Below are 26,247 nucleotides of genomic sequence, written 5' to 3' on the forward strand. Positions count from 1 at the left end.
CTGAGCCACAAATTCTTTGATTCAAAGCACAGATGTTGCCTTACCAAACCACAAACTGAGCTGTTCCAAAATTATTTCAGAGAAAGAAGGCATTGCATCTTTAAAAAATTCAACAGAACTACCTCCATGTTGTATCAGTATTAATATTGCTAAACATTAACTGTTAGGCCCAGTTCCAGGCAGCCAGTACATAAATTTGGACGAACACTGGCATTAAAATATCTATATCATATCATGCGTAGCTGTGCAATAATGAATTAAATTCATAAATACTTTGATACATATATATAATAAAATAAACATGTGAACTTCAAAGGAAGACAGAAAGCATTTTCATGCAAGCCTGTGGGCAGAATACAAAATTTGTATATAATTGCTCTCACAATTAATCATGCTGGGTTACTTAGAGTATCCTAAGGGGATGTAAAAACAAACAGTGGTAAACAAAACTGCCTCTAAATGGTATGTACTGAAATTTCTGTAGAGGCTCAGTTCTATGAAATTATCCAGTAAATGTTTTTATTGAATATCCAAATTACAAAGACATATTAAACAATAAGACCATCTGAATTAAAAATACAAGTTAAACTGTAAATATAATGAAAAACTGTTACTATAAATAGTAACACTGTAAGACTGCTGAGGCATGGAAATAAATAATATGGACAATGAAAGATCAACATATAAGCATATGCAACTTTAATTCAAAATGAAAATTTTGCTTTCTGTAAATTTTTACATTATGAAAAGTTTGTCTTTCTATATGAATACTCAGAAACAAATATTTTAAAAAATTTAAACATAGTAAACTGTAATTTATTTGAATGTACTCTTTCCATCAATTTCATCAGGTGATTCAAAAGTATTTTCATAATTTAAAAATGAAAATTGAGCTCCTTTTACACAGGCACTATTCCTGACAATGTATGCTTTCAATGTATACTTCAAATTGACACTTTTAAACATGTTTGCTTAACACTCATTAAAAAGGCATCTTTAAAGACTAAATAAAAGTATAATAAAAATATTATTAAAACCAGATCTTTAAAAATTATTTACAGGAAAAGTATCAGCATTTTGAAAAACACTTTCTATACCCTAAAGAAAAATGAATAAATGAATTTTTATCAAAATTTTCTAGTGCAAAGATATTTCATAGGAAGGCAAAGTACAGTCAACTCTCTGTCACCAGCTGATTACATCTACTACTTCAAGGGAAAAATCTCAAACTTAGAAGTTACTCTCAAAGTTGTTTTTTATACTCATTCTATTCAGTTTTCTAAATTGGCAAATTAAATATAGTTTCTAATAATAATTAATCTGTTTTAATCAAATGCATTATTTAAAATATACCCTGCTTTACCAGCTATCCAAAATTATATCTGAATGAGAGTGAAATGACACATCAATCTTGATTCAAGTCATAATAAGCAATAGTCACAAAGACTACTCCATACATCTTCAAGGTAAATATCTCCAAGATGAAGCAGACAATCCTGTCAGGCAAGAAGTTTATCTCTACTCCTTGCAGAAAGATAAGTTACCCTTTCATGTCCTTTTTGAGACATCTGAGCAGCAAGCAGAGAAGAGAAATCTGCTTGTCCCTGTATTTCTGTAGCATTTTATCTGCCCTTTGTCTCTTAATAATATTACAGGAACAGTCTTAGCTTCAGGTGATTTACAAATGAGTTTCTCAAATCCTTGTTGGCCACACTTTTTAATTTAATTTGTTTTGGCTGTCTGCTAGACAGCAGGACTTAGCAACAATGCCCAGAAACAACAGCAGAAGACTGGGGCTACCTGTCCACAGGTGTACTGGGTGTGTCACCTTTTTTAACTCTTACCAGGGTGACAAAGACAGACAGAGCAGCATTTATCCTTACCCTTTAACACCCACACTCGCTTTTATCTTCCTACATATAAGAGAAAGAGAATGGCAAGAAAATACAGCAAAAAATAAAGCAGAAACAGGATGAGAGGAGACAACCTGACCAAAGAGCTCCCAGTTCTCATGATTTTATCATAGAAATTTTGCTACTAGTTCTCTTTAAGTCCTAGCTGTCAGAGTGAGGCATTTATAATTTCTATTTAAATAATATAATTTCTATTTAAACACCTTGATTTCAGGGGAAATGAAACTAAAAAAAAAAGCAAACTTCACCATGCATCAAAAATTATGGAAGAGTTTGACATCTCCTAATGGTTTTTATAAATTTTTTTCCACCTTGTTCCAAGGCTGAACAGTTCAGCATGACATGTCAGCAATGCTCTATGTTGGGAAAAATTATTCTGACTTGTCATTATTAGAGGTTGTCTCTTAAAATTCAAAGCTCTACTGAATGGACAAAGCAACACCTCCTCAAGCCTCTCTTTCACAGCAATCTATGTGACAGAAGCCACTTGCAGCCCACTTTTCTTGCTTTTTTTTCTTGTCAGTGGTGATGGCAGGATGCATGATTGCAGTTAGCATGAACACTCTGTCAGTATCTTTTTGATGTCCTCAACAAAGGCACAGTTTAATTAAGATGTCTTCTCTCTCAAATAGTGGCTACAAAAATGACTTTGGCATTAACTCATGATGGGCTGAGTGCAGTCCTTGCTTTAGCAGAATTATGACACTTTATGTTTTGAATAGTGAATATTTTCTGTTCACACAGAGAATGGCTTTCACATGTACTTCCCCACTCCAACACACTGCCAGGACAGATGTATTTAGAATCTTTATAGACTTAAATAAACTAGGGAAAAAAACCTTATTAAATATGAGTGTTAAAACATAGATGAATTTAAAATGCTAAAAGAACAGTGGTGAATATGCCTATTGTATATTTTAAAAATTAGTCCCTTAGCGTCCATTTGAGTTTTAATTGTTAGTTTTTACCAGAGTAAAGCTTTTTTTTTTTTTTTTTTTTTTTTTTTTTTTTTAGTGTCATTATTTATTTCCTCCCTCTTTTGTGCAAAGGCACTAAATAAATGTCTGCTGACAAGCAAATGCTTGATGGGAGGGGTAGTCTCACATCTTATGGAGAATAAACTGTCTCACATTCTTATGGAGAACAAACTTCACTATCCAGTCAGCTACCAGTCTGCCACAAAATGAGTCACTCAGTGAGCCAAGTAAAAGCCAGTATTTAGAGGTACATTCTGTTCAGATAGCAGAGCATCAAACTCATGATAACAGCTCCAGGTAATTCTTATTTTACTCGTCCTTTATTCTTTGCATTCTATTCAGTAGTTTTCACTTGTGTATACTCTAGTACCAAAAGTACCACTCATATTGAGCCAGAAATAAAAATACAAAACAAACAAAAAACCAGAGTATTTTTTATTTATGGTTTATGGTACTCTGACATGACTTGGCTGTCATGTCTTGCTTGCTGATGTTATGGTCAGCATTTGTTAGGAATCTTCTCCCTCATCTATTAAACTTTATTGAAATATAATAAAACCACATATTCTGTATTAGATATTTTTAAAAAGTCAATCCCCCAGAAACCTGCAACCACAAAATTCCTTTTGTACCTGGGAAGTAAAATACCCACCCAAAGTCCAGAGTGTCTCATCCACTCCAGGTACATCTCCCTATTATTCTATAAAAGTCCCTTTTCCTGACTTCTCACACAAAAGTACTCTAACAGTAGTGTGTGTATAGGGTGTGTTGGACTGGAATTCTTGCCATCTCTCTTGCTGAAGTGTCTCTACTTTGTATAAAAAATAATTAACCCTCTTCAGGCAGGTTAGACCCCATCCACTATACCACAGTCCTAGACATCTTCAACCCCTCACCGACTTCTGCACAGAAACTTTTTGTTGCTTGAGATTAATGTCTGGATAGTTTTTAAAAGTTAAAAAATGTCTCTGTGGTGCTTAGTATTTTAGAAACTTTCCACTAAGCAATTCAACAGTGGAAGCAGGGAAAAAGTTCCATATAAAAATTACATTTTCTTTTTTCGATTCTCATTTCAGGTATTTCGATTCCTGCTGTAATGCTTTTCCAAGTTTTCAAAAGCCATCTTCTTCTCAAGTGTACTGCTTCTGCTATATTGCAACAGTACTCAAACAGGTACAGTTATTAAGATGATCACATTGCATTTTGCCTTGTTTATGCCAAGCCTTGCATTGTCATTGCAACACATAAAAGTGCAGGGTCCTCTGAAATGTGCGTTATACAATCATAACGACAAGCTTCCTGAAGCAAGTACATTGCCAATGGGGAATTCAAAATGCAGAACTTTGTACTTCATTTAAAGGTGATAAAATCCTAAGTAGGCATCTAAGACCATCCTTCATTATTAAAGTCTTCAGGTGTTCCAGTGATACACCTCTTGCATTCAAAAGCTTTATACACTCATAACTTCTTTAGTAGGCTGCACTATCACCTGGTGTCTCAATGTTTCCAAGTTTCTGATAGTTTTTTACTTCCATTGTTAACAGGAAATAATAAAATTTGAACATTTATTTTATATGCTAGTGCTCTCTCATTTTAATAATATCTTTTTCAGTATTTCACAATATGCATTAGAAAACTAAACTTCTTAATTAAAAACTTAAGAGAAAAATGTTTCTGAAAGAAAGTTTTGTTCTATTCAGGGCAATAGGGAAAAGCACATAATGTGAACTCAGAAAAGCAATAGCTTCCATTATTCCCTGTTCCCATAAGTAATAATAGTCCTTGTTCTGAAACGAGGTGGCTTTCTTTTTGCTCACTTATTTTTCCGTTCTCATGATGATTACAGGGCACTCAACTTTGGTGTTTATTTTTAACTCTACTTTTTGTCCGTTTATGTCTCACATCACAAGTTCATCTCCTGCAGAACCCCGCTTTGAGAGCACAGTTAAGAGACAGAGAGTCCTCCCACGTTCCTGTGCTGCCATTGTCATTGGCACTTCCACAGCATTTATGAAATTTCCTGGTAAACTATGAAAGCAGGCTGGAGTTCTGCAAAATGGTTGCTTTTCTTAAAAGCCCCCTTTGTGCTGGCATCCTTGTCTTTGTGTTGCTAATGTTTTTATGTTAACAGCAAAATGTGCTCCCATTCCATTCGTGGGTGCTGACATTTTGTCTTTGAGTTTTACAGTGCATTTCAAACTACATAAGCCTTGTTTCTTGCTTTATGGCTTTGCTCAAACAAATTTCATCATCAACAGAATTACAGGAACTTGGCTGCTAGCTGGGATCATTTACATCTGTACAGATTTACAAGTTGATTGGATTTAATTGATTTGTCTACAGCATAACAATTAAGAGACTCCTTTAACAGACATATTATTCTTGGAGGGTATTTGTTGGAAAGGAAAGAAGATAAGATAGTTCAGAAAACACTTTGTTCCAAAATCAAAAATTTACATGAGCATGGTATTGAATTTTAGTCAATTCACTTAATAATTTGCATTTTTCTTCCTACTGGACTATACTGTATAAATCTAATGGTTCTGATCTTGCAACACATGGATTTATTGGAAAATTCCTACCTAAACACTTCCTTCCACTTTTGACCCATGTTTCTTCTACTACACTAAAATTCAAAGGTCTCAAATTCCTTAATATCTAAATGATATCTTAGTTTATGTTATACAAAGGAATATTGAGAAGAAGCTGGTCTCTCCTGCCAAGCTTACTTAGATAGCACCAGTCACAGTTTAATATATTTAACTAAAAAGCATCATATACCACTAATGAAAAAGCCCCATCTCAGCAACTCTATCCATTTTCTCAATTTATTTTGAAACACTACTGTCTAAATTCCATGTAAGAGAAGCCTTGCTATTATAGTTTTTATTTGTTCTTTTCATTTCACATAAGCCTAAAAAATACTCAATATGTCTTACTGAACCTTATTAATGCAGATAAAATAACATTCTAGTATTATGTTTTGGAGCTGTTCCTGTACCTGACCATCTTAGCTCTACCTAGCATATTCTTGATTTTAAATTCCAATGGCAAAACATTAGCATTATAAAAAATACTGTTTAATGTTTATCTTGAAAAGAAAAAAGCATCAAGCAATAGATCCCAGAAATAAGTAATTTGTGTCTTCAATTTGCAATAATCTCTTCTTTACTATCTTTCCAAGAAAAGCCTTTGTCAAACACTAAATGTAATTTTGCTCACACTCAAAAAAATACCAAAGCAAAATAACATGACAGTTTCTATTACTATTTAACCTACATATAAAAATTGACTAATTCACTGCCCCTGGAATCAGTATATAAATGGGATTTAAGAATGAGATTTCTCAGAAGATGTCACTGAATGTTGAAAGCGCAATAGGATGGGCATAGTTAACCTTTACATATGTAACTGAATTTATTTCATGTAGCACCTAACTCACCAAAGAATGAATTTGATACTCCCCTTCCTAAATAATTTCTGGTTTTAGAAGTCAACGTTTAAACATTGCATTTATTTTCACAAGGTTTATTACTTCACTCCTTGCATGCTGCATTACTAAGCAATGAAATATCTGAAGTCAGCTGCTATTTCTTTCACCAACTGACTTAGAAATAATTTTCAAAGTGCCCAAACAGTCTATTTTACAAGTATTCAAAGCCATCAGGATAACTGTTAATGGAGAGAGGGTAGCAGGATAATTTTAATGCAAAGTATTGAATCCTACACGACATTCCATTGCAGGAAGTTTCCATAGTACCAAGTGGCAGGGGTCTTTAACTTGTTATTAACTTCATTTAGTTCTTGACAGAATACATAAAAGTCCACAAAAGGAAGTATATTCCCTCTGCTTAGATATGCAAAACCATCACATCTGAAGTATGCTTGTCAAGAATATATTTAGTTCTATGTTCTTGCCAATGGCTCAAAATATTGAAATAATCCATTCACATTAAATTCCAGAAATTTTAGTTTACTGACTAGTCTGAAATTGGAGAAAAACAGAAGATGCACTGCCAATGAATGGAAACAAATAAGATTTTTTCCTAGTTAGGAAGTGAAAATTGAAAATTGCACAATATAGAATCATAGAAGTCATTTAGTTTGGAAAGACCTTTCAGATGTGAAGTCTTACTCTTAACCCAGCACTGCCATGTCCACCACCATGTTCCTTAGTGCCACGTCTATATATGGAAATCTTTTATATACTTCCAGGGATGATGACTCCACCACTTCCTGGGGCAGCCTGTTTCAATGCTTTCACCCTTCCAGTGAAGAAATTTTTTTCTAATATCCAACCTAAACCTTCCCTGGGTACAACTTAAGGCCATTTTCTCTTGTCCTGCTGCTCATTACCTGGGAGAAGAGGCTGACTCCCATCTGGTTGCAGAGTCCTTTCAGGCAGTTGTAGAAAGTGATAAGGTTCTCCCTGAGCCTCCTTTTCTCCAGTCTAAACAACCCCTGCTCCCTCAGCCACTCCCTATAAGATTTTTTCTCATAAGATGTGTCAGAGACATATTGCAAAGATTCAATTTTCTTCGACAGCTGAAGAACTTAAAAGCTTTCCTGATTCCAGGTGCAGCAGATTTCAAATATATCCTAATGCAGCACTCTCATTTTTTTAGTGCCACCACAGATGGCAGTACTACATTTTATACTTTTATACAATTACAACATTTTATAAAATTACAATAATCAAAAATTGTCATTTCCACATGACAGTTTGTTGAGTTGAGTAGAATGAGTAGAGATTTTTGCAGGTTTAAATATATAAATCAGAAAGGTAAAAGAAACAGGAATTAGTCTTTTTTCAGTACTAACAATATAGTACACAAATGTAAACTCCTGATATACAAAATAAAAGCATTAAGTAGTAACCAAAGATAAATAAATCTGTTTCAAATTTTAAAAACTCATTACATGAAAATAAAGGTGTTGATAAAACAATTACATTTTAATTTTGTGTTCAATAATGTAAAAAACAAAAAGATTTCTTCTTTATATCAGACAGGAAAACACTTACTGTGAAAAATTTGGATCAATAAGCTGACTTACAACCTTTAAAAAAGTAGAAAAGTAATTTTACTTGGAAGAACACTATGTATATTTATAAATTATTATTTATTCCTTATGCTTTAACATAAATCCTCATTGTCAAATCATGTCATTCACCAACACTGTCTGTACAGATTTGTTTACAAAGGCAAAATTTGTTTACAAAGAAATCACAGCAAAATGAGATCTGTTAAGTGAAAATTGCATTTCAGTCCTCTCCATGAAGAAGCAATATTACTAGAGATGCAGGAATCCAAAGAAATATTGATTGAGAAATGGATAATCCCACTGTGAAAAGGGAATAAATATATTTCCATATTTGTTATTAGTTAAGAACATTGTTTCTGTATAAAGCAAGATTACAGAGGTCCCATCAGACAAGGGGAAGTTTGTGCTGTTATAATGCCTTATTTACTTAGAAAAATATTTCTTTGTCTAGGAAAGCATGAATGCACTGGCATTAATTCTAATAGAAGAGCTACAGAAGAATTTTTAATATCATTACACATACAGTGTCATTAACAATTCTTTTAACATTTTAAATAGCATTACATTTGTCTTTCACAAAGGGTTGCTGTTTTCCCTTATAAACTCCAAAACCATCAACAGCAACAGAAGTGAAAAGGAGGCAGCATTACCAAAAAAAGTATAATTCAGGGTGTTCTACTTTTTCATTTATTTTTTAAGAAATTATATATGCGAGAAATGTGATGAGTTATCAAAAGCAGATTAGTAAGAATTAATTGAACCAGAAATAGCAAGTCATATTAAAGATGAAGTTATTTCTCTTTTTTTCAGTGTAACAAATTGTTGCCTGGGAATTCTGTCTAACCAGAGAAGAAATAGCAGGGTATTTCCTATATTTTATTTGACTATATGCACAAGCACCTGCATGTTTTTGAGAATACAGCAAGATGGAGAGACAAAAAGAGAAGCAATGCATGGCTGCTTTGGTTTCCTGAGATAATTTTTTTCCAAATTATCCCTGTGAGAAAGAGAAAAGTCCATTCAGCCTGCAGATTGCAAGGCTTTGTAATCTGTGGTATTAAATACTATTCAGAAATCCTAAGAGTAGCAGCTTGAAAAACTGATTTTCAAACTGAGACAAGAAAATAATCCCCTGCACTTGAAGAACAGAGTCTAAATCTTTTTGAATTCTGAAAAAAAGTAATTTCTTTATCATTGGTATGACAAAACCATGCAGCTTTACTGAAGCTACTCTCTGCTAATTTTTTGAGTTTGAGGTTAACTTGGGCCACACCTTCAAGGCTTTTTTGTCTTCTCCTCATCTCTGCTACCCAAGAAAACTTGGAATACAAAGTAAGGAAACAAACTATTATGAATTTACCCCAGGATGAATGACCTCAGGATGTGGGCTTTAAGGAAATCAGCAGAATTGACACTAATGATACAGGACAATCATAGGAAACTGTGACAGGCAATCACTCAGCTTAAACCTCTTTGAGGGACTTAAGCAAAACAACTTTGCTTCTCTAGAACTTCTCTTTTTTCAAGACTGACTCTAGCAAGAACAAAAAGATATGGCTAAAACTGGCAAACTCCATTTATTCTACCTAATGGTCTGGAGGTAAAAAAAAACAAACCAAAAACCCCAAACTAAATCAAACAGTTTATCCTACTTAGCTTACCCTGTTTTGGAAACACTATTTAGTCCAGATATTTAGCTACTAACCAGAAAGTAATCAGAACTATACTCATAGCATCTATGAGAAAATCTGCAGAATCAGTTCAGATCAACTTGATTATTCACTATTAAGGAGTAAATCTCCTAGTTCTGAATCTTTTGTTAATATAGTGGTGACACACTGAGCAGAGACTACCCAGCCATTCACTGCCACCTACAGAAAATGAAAGTATTCTATAATGTACCACAAGATTAAAAATACCTGCTAGGTTTTGGAGGTATTGGTTGGTTCATGTTTTGATGATGCCCAAAAATACCTCAAAAACATTGATAGATCTAAATTTTATTACAAGACAGACCAGAACATTTTAAATATATAATCTGAAAATGGAAAAAAAAAAAAAAAAAAGAGATTTATGAGGAATCTTCCATCCTATCGAGTGAAATTTTGCAGTGATTTAGTGATCTGGTTTTTTTACATCCTGCTTTGACTCCAGTGCAGCTCTCTCATAATGGACAACTGGCTATGCATCTACCATGCATACTTCCTTAAAGTGTTCAGATTGCAAGTCTTCTTCCAGAATGTTTCTCACATCCTGTCTTTCACTCCCTACCTATTGTACTCTCATTCCTTTATTGTTTCTCAGCTGCATAACTTTATTTTTTTCCAGCTGTGCATGCCCAAGAATAGTGACTATTCAAGAGGACATATAAAGATAACCCTCTAGCCTGCTGCCCAATCACATCTTAACTTCAATAACAAAATAGATTTGTAGCTTAAACAAATAAAATAAATTTGCCTTCAGTCAGTCACATATGTCCTTCTTTATAAATTTATAGAAACAGATTCTCTTCAGGCTGTGAACTTAACAGCTACACCTTGTAGCTACCAGGAAATGCAGTGCCATCTACAATTTCAGGTTGTACCACAGAGGTATATCAGCACAAAGATCCAAACCCACCAGCAACTTCTTCAGCCACCCAGCCATCAAGTGTGTTTTGCAGAGTAGTGAGCCAGACTGAAGAACCATGGCAGTTTCAAATGTGTATTTTTTTTCTCAAGATGTGTAACACAAAACTGACAAAAAAAACCAAACCAAAATACATTCCTCAAGGCTGCTGAGTCACAACACTTCCATGACTACGGCTTCTTTCTTCACTGTCTGCTTGGCTAAAAGAGTTAAAAACATCATAATTCCTTGTTAAATCTCTCATAATCTCTTAATTTCTTACAGATGTCCAATTATGTGTGAAGATATTATACGAGGCAAGTTCCAGACCTCCATTTTTGGTGTCTCTCAATAAAGTAACAGGTGACATTCCTCTAACCATGTATGGACATCTCCCCTGAGCTAGTGATCTTTAACTCATTCAAGATGGAGTGGTGAGAAACTGGTAGCTCATTCTGAAGGACAGGCCAAAAATGCACTGAATTACCTACACCTGAGAGAGCACCGAAAACATCTATCATGTGCCCTTTAGACCTTTTCACACTGTGGAGACACTAATGCTCTCTACGCTTTGGACAAGTCTTCCCCTCCAGACTCAACCCCAGCCCTGCCAGACTATTCTGGTTGGACTAGAATTATGGCTAGCTCCAGACAGCTGCTCATTCACTCTTACGTTGTGTTAGGAAACCTACCTATACTGCAAACCTGCAACCATATGGGCACAACTAAATTTAAACTAGCTTGCTTAGCATCCTCAACTATCAGCTGAGGATTTTTCTCACACCAGGACTTCCACTCCACCCTTCAATGTGAAGCTTGTCCTGAAAACCACTTTACAGAACATACAAGTTTAAATAGCATGTTTTAAACAGAAATAAAAAGCAATTTCATTCTCCAGATTCATGTGCTACTGTATCAATAACTTGTGAGAGCCAGTCAAGGCTGAGCCAGTCAAGGCTCTCCTAAATGCTCTTTCATCAGCATTCAGGAAAGCCAACAGGTATGCTTCTAGACAAAAAATTACAACATTTCTTGAGTATTAATATTAAACCCTCTTTAAATCTCTTATATTTCCTGTACATTTATTATACCAACTTACATGCTATTAGAAGCTGAAAGATTGCAGATATTGAAAAGTAGGAAATTTGTCCCTGGGATTTCCACAGCAACTTCTGCCTGTGCCTAGTGATGCTGTAGTGACAGCCCTGCTATTGGCCCATAGCACAGAGCAGTTGCAACAAGGACCATGAATTTTACTCTGTCATAATGTCCTAAAGACAGCTCTCAACTTAATGTTTCAGATTTCTTTAGCTTCCCAGTGCTGGGCCTGAACTGCCTGCCCTTCCTTCATTTTCTAACCCTCACATGCCCTTACTCAGGCTGTCCAGTGAGCAGTCCTAGGACTGATCCTCTGTACCATAGCAGAGATGTTGCCAGTGCTTCACCTGTAATACAGCAGGTGAAATGCCACGTGCCTTTGTAGCCTAACATCTCCAGTGCAGATTTACACACAGTTCAAGAGCAGCATAGCATAGCTAAAACACCTAGCACTTCTACTTTTTATCAGGACATAAATTCAAGCTTCTCCAGCTCCCATGGGCAATTAGGAAGAACAAAGAAACAGGACATTACTAATTTTGAAAACTATCTGAAATTAATCTACTTCCTATTCAATGAAGCTCAGTTCATAGCAGAAGTCTTGTTTGTTTTTCAGAGACCTTTGATATAGTTCTCTGTTTCTCAACTCAAATACAGCAGAAGCATTCAACATTGCCCCTTAGATTTGACACACAAGCCCAACTCCTTTCTCTACACAAAGTGAGGATTAAGCCTTCATTATGCCTAATTAGATTCCTCACTACAGTCTGTGGCAGCAGCCTCATCAAGTGGGTGACATCTTATATTTCTAATTATTTCTACCTGTATGCAATGTGTGGCTTCACCAGAGAAGGAAGAGGAAGAAAAGGGGAAAGAAAAAGTAAAAGCTCCCAGGACTCTGACTCATGTACTTGTCAGCTTTGTGCTGCCACAAAACATACCTACCATATTTTTTCCTGTGTATTTTGCAGAAAAACACATCTGGTCACACCAAAACAAACAAAATCACCATAAACTCAAAGTTTCCTAACAAATGAAAGTTTGTTCAATATAAAAACAGTTAAAATTATAAAGTTCAACTGATTAACAATATGAATAAAAGGCCTGCTTCAAAACTGGGGAAAAAATTCAAAACTGAGAAATATCTATCTGAAAATAAAAGCTTTCCTTCAGACCGTTCCCAGGTTCACACCTTTTCCCTACAAGGAGAACCATGGTTAAAGTCTGTGAGGACTCTATTGTTACTTTGAGTTCTACATTGCAAAGAAAAGTACCTTGAAACATAGTCATGTCCTACCAAATAATCTAGCTAAAGCAGAGGCACATAAATCTTTTCCACCTGAATCAATAGGATTGATTCTGAGGCTTCTGGTTCCAGCCTAGTTCTGATGTATAAGAAAGGACCTGAAATCTAAAGAATTTGTGATAGGTATATGCCAAATTTGGAAATACAGAGACACCAAGGAAGCAGAATATTACGACCAGATTCAGATTCTCATAAGAACAGGACCTATACCCTCTCACTGGGAAAGTGCTGTGTCTTGAGAGAGGATAAGTGCCTTCCATTGAATTTGCCTGGCTGCCTCCTGAAATCTCCAGATGTCCAGCTGCAATGCAAACAAAATCAAAGCTAGCTTTTAACTTCTGCCTAAAACTGCATCAAAAGTTTCCTCTGTTTTTCTATTTAGCATTCTTTAACTTCAGAACAGGGTTAGCCTTGATTATTTTGAAATATATATTTTAAAGGCCATAGGGCCATAATTTAAATTATTGTTCAAGTTCAAAGACAAGCTTCTTCCATGATATTTAGGTTAAAAAAACCTGTAGTATCTACAAGATTTTTAATGTGCCTTATTAACTACAGCATTCTGTAGACTGTAGTGAATATGTTACTTGGACTCCAGCAGTATGAAGATGGTGAGGATAGCACTGTGGGCAAAGCAGAGGGGGCTCACTCAGGAGAGGAGTGTGGATCAGGCTCCACTTTGGAGGGGACTGGGCTGGTCCAGAGTACAGGGACATGTTCCTGGAGGACCATAAGCACTGGCCTAAACACAAGGGATTAGAATCACCCTCACTTTACAGACAACAAAATAAAAGAACTAAGAGGATGAACAGTTTATCCAATGCAGCAGTACAAACGTGGTTTTCTGCTTCCTATTTCCTAGTTCAGTGCGGAGATGTCCCTGCCAGGCTATACAGAAGAACTTAATATATATATAGAATAATACAGAAGGACTGGAAAAGACACAATTAATAACTGGGTAGACAGAAAGCACTATTTACAAGTATGTCAGAGGCCCTGAGTTATACATTGCTTGTGTTTGTTCCTGTAAAGCAGTATTAATCCCACTGTTGAGGCAAATGGAAGGATTTTAAAAAGAGGAATTTAAAGTAGAGGGAAGTGAAGGAAAAGGCTTGCCACTCTTAATAGAATAAAAAGATGTCAGTGGAAATAGCCATCATTTATTAGAAATCTCCTATCTGAGTAGCAAAATGTCATCTACGGATGAATGCAGCTTGAAGGGCAGAATAAAAATAAAAATAAACCCTTGTCAACAGTTTCCAAACAATTTCAAATCAAACAATTTTCTTCTAAAATTATGGTTTGGTTAATTCATGTTAACTACTGGATATGTGTTGTTCAGAATACATAATTTCTCAGTGGAATTACCTCCTCTGAAAAGTCACAAATTATTTTAATGACAGTTTTTTCAAACCATAAATAGCTCTAAGACTTTTCCAAAAGTCCCGAAACATTTCACATAATCATAGAATTGCTTGGATTAGAAAGGAGTTTAAAGATCATGTAGTTCCAATCCCACTGCCATAGGCAGGGGACACCTTCTACTACATTGATGTTGCTCAAAACCCCATCCAACCTGGCCTTGAACAGTGCCAGGGATGGGCCACCCACAATTTTTGTGGGCAACCTAAATTTAAAGATGAGTAAATTGGAAATTTGTATGCAAATTACTTTACATATTATTGAGACAACAGGAAAAATCTAAAATGTTGAAGTTCTCAAAATCTCCTAAATAATCAAATATGCTTCTGGTTTATATCACAGAAATGTCTATACTCCAGGCATGATAAAAGACAATAAATTTTAGTGACAAGAGCTATAATTAAGATAATCAGAATATTTTGAATGATAGAAATTGAAGGGAGATAACCCCAGGTAGGAAATGGTAGGAAATGTTAGATTTCAAAATCCTCCTTGTTCTTAAGAAATCTGTCTTCTCTGTAAGAGAAGAATCCAGTTTTCTCCTCAGCTCTGCTGCCACTGCAGAGCAAGGCAAGACTTCCAAAGTTTCAGGCTCCCAGCTCCATCAGGTAGCCTGCTGTCTGTCCAGGCACTGGAAACTGGGAGGCTGTAAAGAGGAATATAGCATTGTTTTGGTATCTACAGTAATATTGTGGGTCTCAGCTGTCCTCAGACCTGCTGTGCAGCATTTCAGGGACCAGAAAAACACTACTTCTAGAGTAGACTCCATGACTAGAGTCATTAGGACTTCTATATCTGATGCAATCCTCCTTGGCTCCCTTCACAGCTAGTGGACCCATCTATTTCAGGGTGTCACAAATTATTTCTTAGAAATAAATATTTTTAATTAATTGCATGTCAGTCAAAATATGAACATATAAACCCAAGTTTTGGTATCTCCATAGAAAGAATTTTCATTCAATTAGGTGAATGTAATCCCAAGGGTCTAGAGTACTTCCATGGCCACTTATTCGCTAGTTGGAAAACATACTTTGTTTTTTCTGGAGCTTCAGCAGAATCAAAATATCCTAGAAGAACATTCAGATTCAATGGCAAATGACCACAATGAATAATCAATGATGTAACAGATGATTGTAAAGAAACTTGTCTGAGAAGGGCTGTGAGTCATCTGAATCCAGCCAATATGGAAACTCTTTGAAATGTCATCCTTAAGGTGGAAATTTTTCAAAACTGAACTAATAGGAAAATACTTCCTAGCAGGAAGAACAGGAAAAGGTGCTAAACAACTCTTTCTCTCCAAATAAATTAAAATTACTACCTTAAAGTCAGGATTCCACACAAATATGTGATAATGGTCAAACCTCCCCAAATGACACACCTGAAGGGGAACAGCCCCTCTGCCTTTGTGACACTCACCCACAGCATTCCATCATCCCATCCTACGTGACACCTGTCTTATGCAATCCCTTGAAGAAACAAGTTTATGAGATCTTTCAACAACAAAACATGTATTGCATAAAGATCTAGCTCCCATTTATAGCATACAGGTAACAATAGTGAACATGTGCCATAGGTATTAAAATAAAAAACTGGTGTCTAAAATCACCATGTGAATTTGGGAAAATGCATAAAACCAACTTCAAGGGGGTTAAATTTTATGACTTTGTTTAACAGAAAAATGGTTCTAAGACATTGAAGCGATTCCTTTTTGCTTTATCTGCCTACAACTACTATTGCTCTACACCACCAAACCCTTTCTGATAATGTCCTGGCATTTGTAATAAACATCAGTCACCTGTTATCTATGTCAATGTATTTTGAAAAAGCTTTCCAGACAGAACTAAGCAGAAAATAATGCTCCCATTGTAAAATACTTTTCCAGGATAAAGCCCATAATAAAGTTTTCTTTAAAAAAAAAAATGGAAAGGAAAAAATATTTCCATGGTTACCCACACAGGAATAACTATCAGCTTGGCAACCAATGCAGGTTCAGGTTAAAGTCTTTTTATCTGAATTAAAGTAGGAACTCAAGACTTGAAATGTCCATGTGACAGAAAACCGTTCAAGCTGCAGAGCTGCTTTTTATGCCCATGAGTTTAAAAAAAAAGTAATTCTCCAGCCTTAAGACTGGCAGAAATTTTAACAAAGCTCTCCTATTTTGATGGAAGCTTGGCATTGTGCTTAACCTGATGGATTAATAAAATAGTTTCAGGAAAAAGCAAAATATCAATTCAAAAACATCTACCAGACGGCCAGAAAAAAAATGTTACTCATTTGCCTAGGAAGAAGGAATCATGTGTGACAATTTCACTTTACTTGCTCACCATAAAATATCTGGTTAATTATCTTCTCCTTTCCTTGATGATGATATAGAGCCCTAAAGAACAACTCCATTTTTGTGGTCTTTTTGGGTTTTTGTTTTATTTCTTTAAAGCAATTATAGTTACAAGCAAAAAAAGAAAAAAAAAAAAAAAACCAAAGCAAAATGCAAAACTAAACATAGTGCAACAGAAGGTCACTTGAAGAAGTCACAAAATAAATTACTCAGATCTCATACTCATTAGGGCAGAGTTTCATTACTGCCACAACAGCAGCAGACAATCTCAAAATTAGCACAAACGTGTGCACATTCTACCCTCTCCAGCACGGGTGACTTACCATTGTCATCACTCCTTTGTTACTATGTGAAAGCACAAACCCTTACAAAGCTTATGTTTGGCTGCTAAAAATAAAGCCTACATAAATGAAGCCAATTTCTTAAAACATACTCTTATCTCAGTTTGCTAAACCAAGGACCATACAAGTCTCGGCTTCCCTATAATAATGGCTGGAACTTTCTAACATACACAGCTCTTGATATTAGACTTCACATGTTGCTGTACTTCCATATCTGAAGTTTGGCATACATTACATTTGACAGTGCAGCTCCCCCAAGAATGCAAGCTAGAAGACCAATGACATGTACTGAAACCTATCTGGATGTCAAAGATGACTCATTTTAGTAACCACTCAGTAACATTTCCATCAACAAAATAATTTTAGTTATATTTTAAATTAATTCTGATTCTTTATGAGACAAATAATAGCTTGATCCTTGTTTTGGCTCGGGGTTGGGGGTGGGGAGGAGGGAGGGTTGTTTTTTAAAAGCTTCCATTAATTTAAAACCTTTAAATGAAACAGCATTTATGTCTAATAGGCCACAACATTTTAATGAATCCACAGGAGTATTTCCCTATATTCAAAGTGAACATGAACATAAAGGAAAATATTTTTTGATTCATATATGTACCACTTCCAGGACTACTTCTGATGGACTTTTGGTCTGGTCTCACAGTCTTGCTTGTTAGTTTCAGTGGTGAACTCAGAATGAGGAGCAACTTCTGCCGCTTCATGTGCTAAAATGAAAAACTCAGTCTTGAAAGATGTATATAACTTCTGCACTTACAGAAATTAGCAAAATGGAATAAAAATCTCTGTTTTTGTTTACCAAAAGCTGTATAAAAGTTTGGTGAGGTCATTAGCAGATTCCAAAATTTCAGTCTGACAACAAACCGGTTATATTTTATTTTCCCTTTACAGTATTGAAATGAATTCCAAGTATATCCCTATTTTAGTAATAGGAAGCTTTATGAAAAATAAGCTCAGTGAAATATACTGGGGATACAGGGATGGGCCTGAAGTTCAGCCACAGTACAGCTGGACTTCACTGTCAATCCCACTGCACTGACTGAAATTACATCAATTGCTACCAGTTAGTTGGCTGTCACAAAACAACTGTTACTCCCCTTGGTCATGTTTTTTATCCATGACACTGCAGGATCAGGGCAGACACGAGGCACTACAGAACAAATAAAACAAAAATTAAAGCCTGAATAAGTCATATAACTACTCTTCGAACAAGTCTGGTATATCCACCATAGTTTTTTAAATGGAACAAGATATGAATGGCACATTTGCCAGTTTTCCCCCCATTCCATCCCCCTCCTTGGGTAATCAGGTGTTTTACCAATATGGTAAATCAGGATGTGTCTGTCAAAACAGGCTTTGACTGGAAATGCTGTTCTGACAAAATAGAAAACACAGCATGCTTTGCAGTGAAAAACTGCACAAACCTAAATGTCAGTTTGCTTTCCCAGATGACAGAACAGTCATTTTCTGAACAGCTTTGTTTAATAAGTTGTTGGTATTGCTACTATGCTGATTTTCAAGCTGAAGTTTTTCAGAATCCAGAGCAGTTTCTAATGCACTACATCCTTCTGTTTGGAGCTTCTAAGGGAGAAGACCACAAAAGGCTACTACTCTATTTTTGGGTTTTGACTAGTCTCAATGTGTGGACTTAAGGCATCACACCTTGCAGTAGTCTAAGCTTTGTCACAGCATAGATAACAATAACTATGGCTTCATCTACATCAGAATGTCATATTCTTCTATTCAAGAGTCCAAGTGCTCATGGAAACAATATTACCACCTTAACTACTTGCCACAGCAGTTCTGTAAATACCCAGAGCATTAATACCCAGCAACCTTAACATTTAATAGCATAAGTCACCTGAATGTGTGATGCATCTCCAGCTCCATCCAATTGGTATGATAGTCAAAAGAAGTTCTTCCCTTTTACTGTTTTGGTTTTTTTTGGTTTTTTTGGGTTTTTTTTTCTAATGTAATTTGAGGGCGCATAGTTACCCAAGTGTCATATAATCTCTAGGGTATTTTTTTCACTGCTCCCTTGGAACAAGATGTGAGATCCAGTGCTGATTGATTTTACTTTAATGACTGAGCAACAGCTTCATGGCAAATCTTATTTCAGCCTTATCTTCACAATGAAGAAGGGTGGGAACACAGTCCCTGGAATTCTAAATGGCAGGACTGTGCAACTGTATGTTGGGATGGTTGGAAAACAATCCTGTTCTCTTTCAAAAGCATCTCTGCTGAAGTTTACATGTAAAGGTGGTGGCAAAGGGCTTTCAGAGCAATAGAAATCCATATTTCTTCTTCCTCCGCAGGAATGTGAATAGGAAAATTTCTGTCTTACTCTAAATACAGTCTGAATGAGCCCAATTAAGAAAATCTACTAAATTTTTTCATCTTCCTCTAAAGAGAAGCTTAGATACAAGTTAACATCAACATAAAAACTAGTGCCATTGAGAATCAGCTCACTGACGAACAGCCTCACAGTACTTTATGAAACACTGATCCAATGCCTCCCTACAAAGAGAGAAGAATAAACATAATTACCCATACAATCAAAATGTGGAAAACCCAACTACATCCAGTGTACAAAAAGGTCAAGGTCCAATTCATAATGAAAATATTCTCCCAAAGCTCAACTAAAGATACAAAAATAATAATACTGGTATTTCAATAATTTTCTACCAAAGATACTTTTCTGTTTCCATGGCAGTAGCCAGTAAAGTCCAAAACTGTATAATTTTAATGTAACTTTAAAAAAAGTAAAAATAAAAAAATAAAAAAATAAAAAAGCCTTCTCAGAGATAAAAATTAAACCAAATAACCAAATGGAGGCACTCAGGACTCACAGAGCTGTCAACATACTAAAGCCACTGTGCAAGACATTGCTGATATTATGGCAGAAGTGAAGAAACATTTTTGCACTTCCTACACAGCTATGACATATCCCTAAAAAAGAACTCAGTATGCCACAATCTATTGGACTCAGGATGTGAGTTGTGCCATTAGTCTTCTGGTGTCACATCTGAACAGCCCTGGAAAATCAACAGCAAACACCTAAACTGTCCCTATTTAATAACACACATCTATTTGGAAATCTGTTGGAACAAACACCATTATGCATGTAAATATTGTACAATCAATAACTAAATAGAGTAAGTAGGAAAAAAAAAATATATAGCAAGTAGTTAAAGACTGTTTCTACGTCAGATCATGTTCATTGTAGTTTGGGTCATTCTTGAGCAGCTGATTGCAACAAAAATACCTCAGAGTAGCAAAACCTTTTTGTTGCTTTAGGCTCCAAATATAGCTGGTATCCCCACTATAACTAGAAAATAAAGTTCTGAAGTTATCATACTACTTATATTCAAAGTTCATTCAATTCAAAGACAGTGCTTCAATTATGCCCTGGATGGATGCTAATAGCAGGATAGAAATAATAAAAAACCCTGAAAATTACCTTGTCTTTACAAGGCTGTTTAATCTAGAAGTACTAAGATCTCTAACCAGGTTGCTCAGGTACATATAACTTTCCCTTTACATAACTTAACGTGATTGAAACTTCTGAAAATTTAGCCAAAATTTTCAGTCAATATTTTTGTAAAAATATCAGCAGAAATTTGCCACTAGTTCATTCCCCATAACTACTTGTCTTCAAGCCATGTACTATTTACACCTAAACACTCAGCAAAGAGTAGAAAACAGGCTGATCTTCCTTGCATCTCTCCCTATATTTGAAGCAAATGCAAACTGTGAAAACCAAAATAACAATACTGTGTGAAGCTGGTAACGAGCTGACAGAACTATAGTTAAGAGCCACTGAGCATAAACAATTTTTAAGATGAGATTCACTATGGTCTCCACAGTTCTGCCACTGAGGCTGCTTAAAGCATTTTTAGCTGTTTTTATTTAAACTCTGAAAGTGGAGAGTTTTAGTTACTGAGATCTTGAATTGTTGACTGTTTATCCCTGACAAACCTGCTCACTAATATCCATTGACCTAAAACCATACACCAGTAATTCAACAGAACTGTTTGCTTACGGTGCCAGTTAATTTTAACCATTATGTTTGCAACATAAACCACTGGTAAACAGGATGATGATTGATAGATTGAATTATACTGAATATGATAAGTGGCCCTGAGATGGTTATTGGCTTGATCAAATCACTTTGTCATCACAACAAGGAGATAGAAGTGACTACTCATATCTTGGTTTAATTGCAACAAGATTATTCAGACTTAACCTGCATTGATTTCTGTAACTTTTTACTTTATGAACATCTGATGAGTCTGTCTCTTGTTAGAGAAAACCATTTAAAAAAAAACAAACCAAAAACCTCTGAGAGTGCTGATAAACCTTCTAAAATAGAGAACTAGAGAGTATGGTTAATGGGAATGGTTTAGTTTTTTTCCTTTCTGTGGTTTGGATTCAATTATCTCTACTGTGATATTCACTGTTTCCAAAGCAAGATGGCTACTTATTATTAGCATTCAGGGTTTTCAAAGTGTTATAATGTAAATAAATCTGAGCCATCCACTCATTTTGATTCATTTACATGCATATTTTTCTACTCGTTTTACATAGAACTTGCAACAGAATATTTTTTATTCAGAGCAGTACACATTGATTTTGCAAATATTCCACAAATCATGTCCATTACATAAAAAGACCTGGTTTTAGGGTAATAACATCACAATCTCACAGTTGTTTAGCACATATAAGCAACTTAGACAACATAATTTAATTAATTAATTTACATATACCAAAATGCTAAAATGCTATAGTTCTCAGTTGTACATAAACTGCAAATTTGGGAACATCTGACTCGAGAGCTGAAATTAAAAATCTTTTATCTCTTTTCCTGTAAATATTTCCTCAAAAAGTCATTACTGATGCTCCATGGAAGCAGGTCTGTCATTTGTTTAGTAAAAGTCTGTGGATACATAAACTAGAATGACTGATATTTCTACTTTGTCAGAAAACTAAAATATAACTGGAAACAGTAATGAAGTTTGATTTATCAATCTAATGCCTTGAAGAGTTCAGCCATACACTAATCTCTGCAGAAAATAAGAAAACAAAACAAACTTCCCCCTCCACATACACAAAAACCCCTGTTCTCAGAATTCATACTTATTTTAGCCCAAGCTATGTTAATAAGGAGGTTAAGACTACTTGATTTTTTTTTTTTTTTTGTGAAAGATGCGTAAGTAATATGTGCAGTCTCTGGAGCTTGCAATAAACACAAAATTTGACTACCAAAAGTAAGAACAAAAGAAAGTAAATACAAAGACCCAAAGAATTAAAGTGTTCAGATGAACAACTTCTTACAGCTAAGTTCTTGCTTGGTAGTAAGAACTGATGATGATGATGATGTATATTGTTCACTATCAATAATTTTCTAATGAGTAACTTAGGAGGAACATATAAATTTTCAAATCCTTAAGACACACAAGCTAAGTTCAATAACACTTGCTAGAAGCAAAAAAAAATGTTGGCTTTTCTTCAGATTGCCTATATCAGCAGAGATCAATCTCTCAATTTTTCAGCTTCAGGAATAGTTTTCTATTAACAATTTCTAAAGTACCCTGTCCTATTTTATAATTATTCCTACTTCTTGGCACAGTCATGATACCAGATAATTTATAAGATGATGAAAAGGAATTACTAGGAGGAGGAATTAATCATTAATTTATTTGTGTCCTTACACAACCATACTTAGGTCTTCATCTTGTAACCAGACCTCTACTTGCCTGATGGCAAGCATGGTTAGCCCTCAGGGCTGATGCCAGAAGTAAGTGTACTTCCAAGTACAAGCCTGGACAGACCTCTGATAAGACAAAACTTGCTCTGGACACATGGGGAGGCTTGCTAAATTTTGCTGCTGTAAAGCCCTTCCTACCATGCGAGTTTCTTTCTAATGCCATAGGAAGAGATTCAACAGTTCATGGAATCTTACTTTTGTTGGTCTTAATAATGGAGTTTAAAATGCTGTTTGGAACAAAATATTACACATTTCATGTGTACTTGCTTTGATTACATAGAAGGAACTGTTCTGATTACACAGCGAGAAAAGTGAAAGAAGAAAATAGAGCAATGAAGTTTAAGAGTTCATTTATTTAGTAGTTGCTGGTATACAGATTACAGTAGCATATTTTTCAACTCATCAGAATTTCATATGAAGAGCAACAAATCACTATTTAAGGTAGAGGAATTCAAGTCTCAGTTATACATAAACTACATAGATGAAAATGAGAGGAGCATCTGCTCAAGTTGGAATGTTCACAATGCATAAAGCAGTAAGTATGTGAACAGCTAAACACTCAGTAAACGTTGAAAGATATTGAGAGTTACTATAAACCATCAACTACAGTTACAAGGAGGAGTGGCTGGAAAAAGTTCTTACTTCACCACATTTCTGAACATACAAATTTGTTATAAGATTGTTCTTCAAAACAAAGCAAAGAAGATTTAATCAAGGATTAAAACAAAAACAAATGTAAACACTTACTTTATATTCTAGCAAATAGGCTGCTCTGTATGAATTATGAATAGGCTTCACACACACCATTTTAATCAAAAAAGTTAAGTCTGCTGTTGTATGAAAAACTCAGCTTCAAATTTGGAAAGAAATCATAATAACCTTCACTTAGTAGAAATGCTCTTTTTCAGAAAGAGCATTTTCATTATCTAAGAATTATATATATGTAACACTTTTACATAAGTAGGTATATAAGCCATAAATTTAATACTTGCGATCACAGATTCTGAAATAGTTACCTTTCACAGAAAATCCTCTTTTACACTACAGTAAATACTGAAATAAAAGCATAGTAAATTTCCAAAAACAAATTCCCAACCGTTGCTCTAGTTTTAAATGATAAGTAAGTAAGTCTCTCTATCTGTCTCTCTCTCTCTCCCCCTCTCTCTCTCTCTGTGTGTGTGTCTCTCTCTTTCCACCACTCAGGGAGTGCAAATGCTCAACAAAATCAAACAAGAAACACCTATAACTCAGTATTGCATTAAGGGAGACCCTAGTTCCAGCTCCCACCCCTAGGCCCATAGTTTCACAAGAATCTTTACTGCAAATAAACCTGCTGACCTTTTCTTAAGCCTGACATATTTGCTGTGTGCTGAGTGACTTTGAAATTCAGTAATAAAAATGCCTTGAGGCTTGAAAAGTCCCTTTTTATTAGGACATGAAATTCCACTTATATTCACCTGTAAAAAGAACCATTAAAATGCAGATTAATTTAAAACTAATTTCCTTCCTTCCTTCCTTCCTTCCTTCCTTCCTTCCTTCCTTCCTTCCTTCCAGCAAAATGCTTGATTAATTATTTTTTAAAAATGCTGAGTTCAATCATTTATTTTTGCAGATTACTGCCAATCAGCTGTCCAGTCTTGGTTCAATTTACAGTAGTTTTATAGCACAGTAACTCCAATGCCTTTCAAAAGTTCTACACCTGGGTAAGGGATTAGAATCAAGATCACAGATGTAATTAAATTGTTTAATTTAGTTACATCCCAGGGATTATACTTTATATCCCAGAAAAAGGATATTCTTCACATTCCTATTTCAGTCACCTGTCTCTAGCTTCATTTATGAGAATCTGACTGAACATCCAATATCATGCTTATTAGCTTCTACTGACCACTTTACAAAATAGCAACCATAACAGCTGGGAATCCTGTAAACCTTGTAGAAACAAGATTTCTGTAATTTTTTTCATCACAGTCCATCTATCTAAATTTCATATGAAGCTTTTACCATTTAAACATTCCAATCTTATATTAGCTTTCATTTGAATTACAAATATTTTCAATATTTTTGGTTATGTATTGATTTACAGCAATATAAATTTAGGTAAGTTTAGGTAATTATTGCTGAAAACAGCTATAGTTTATAACATAGAATCAGAATTTGGTAGTCCTGGACTCAACTCTTGCCCATCTCTAACTTAATGCAAATATATATTCCTAAATCCTGGCATCAAATGCAGCTAGATTCTTCCTTGGAGCCAAGAAAGCATATGTTCCTTGATTTTCAGTCCTTTAGGAAAATAAATTGGAATATCTACACTCGACCTCAGCAGGTCATCTTATTTATATAATTGAAATGACAAACTAAACCCCTAAAGTACAGAAATGTTACTGTGTACAATATAATGATAGCATGTTGCTGATTCTTGACCATAATAAAAGAAATGTAAATCTTTATGAATTTTTTCATCCTTACATATGACCAAGTCAGACAGATCTCTGTTTACCCACTGTGAAAAATGGGGATACACAGTTGTGTATCTTCAAAACTATGCTTAGAGTCTAAATAAAAAAAAAATTTAACAGAAAAATGTTCTGTAATAAACTTTTTGAATGTTATCTCTATATTGAAATTAATTACTTCTGTTTGTAAGCTCCTGACTTGAAAACTCATCATTCAAAACAAACCTTAAGTTCTGGATTTTTCTTAATCTAAATCAGAGCCTGAATCAATAAAAAATTATGTCTGATAATATATTGTTTAAAGATAGGATTCTGTTTTCCAATACAGTATAGAAACCTGACCTCACCTGTAACATTTCTATTGGTACATCACCATGAATCAGAAACCACCTGTACTGCAATCTCCCTTATTCTCCATAATAATCAGATAATTTAGTTCTACAATACATTTAATAGACAAAATAAGGCATATTCTTTACAAGACTGAAACTGTCTGAACTTTAGAGATCCAGAAGATCACTCAAGCTTGAAGAGTTCATTTTCTAATGAAGAGTTAAATTGCCAATTACTGTGAAGACATTCAAAAGGAATATTAGTACATGAAAGATATTCTGAAATTTCACTGCTACAGCACTATCTGTACATTAAATGCCCACTATTCTATCACCCCTGATTGAGACTTTTCTAAAAATCAATAGTCTCTAAAATTATGTTACCATTTTCAAGCTATTTTTTCCCATTTGTTCTCAAAGCCAACTCATTCATCACATTTAGACCTACCAGTACCAGCTTAGAATAAAAATTTCATCCCAGCCATTACTGTATTTCTTTTAAAAGCTTCAGTTAGCAAACAAGGGTTTATGTGAAATAGTGAATGCATGAGAAAGAAAGCTTGAGACTGAGTCTAGAAAGTCATGTTTTTAAAAATATTTTAAGTATGCTTAGAATATTTTACATTAAATGTAGC

The 26,247-nt window shown here is 34.9% G+C and overlaps 1 protein-coding gene across 3 annotated transcripts in view; it reads right to left on the reverse strand.

Annotated features, from left to right (window-relative positions):
* FGF14 (fibroblast growth factor 14) overlaps nt 1-26,247 on the reverse strand; it is a 376,534-nt gene that overhangs the window by 93,670 nt on the left and 256,617 nt on the right. The window lies entirely within an intron of this gene.

Source organism: Lonchura striata, chromosome 1, assembly GCF_050655825.1.
Source record: "Lonchura striata isolate lonStrDom1 chromosome 1, ASM5065582v1, whole genome shotgun sequence".
In the NCBI taxonomy this organism is placed as follows: Eukaryota; Metazoa; Chordata; class Aves; order Passeriformes; family Estrildidae; genus Lonchura; species Lonchura striata.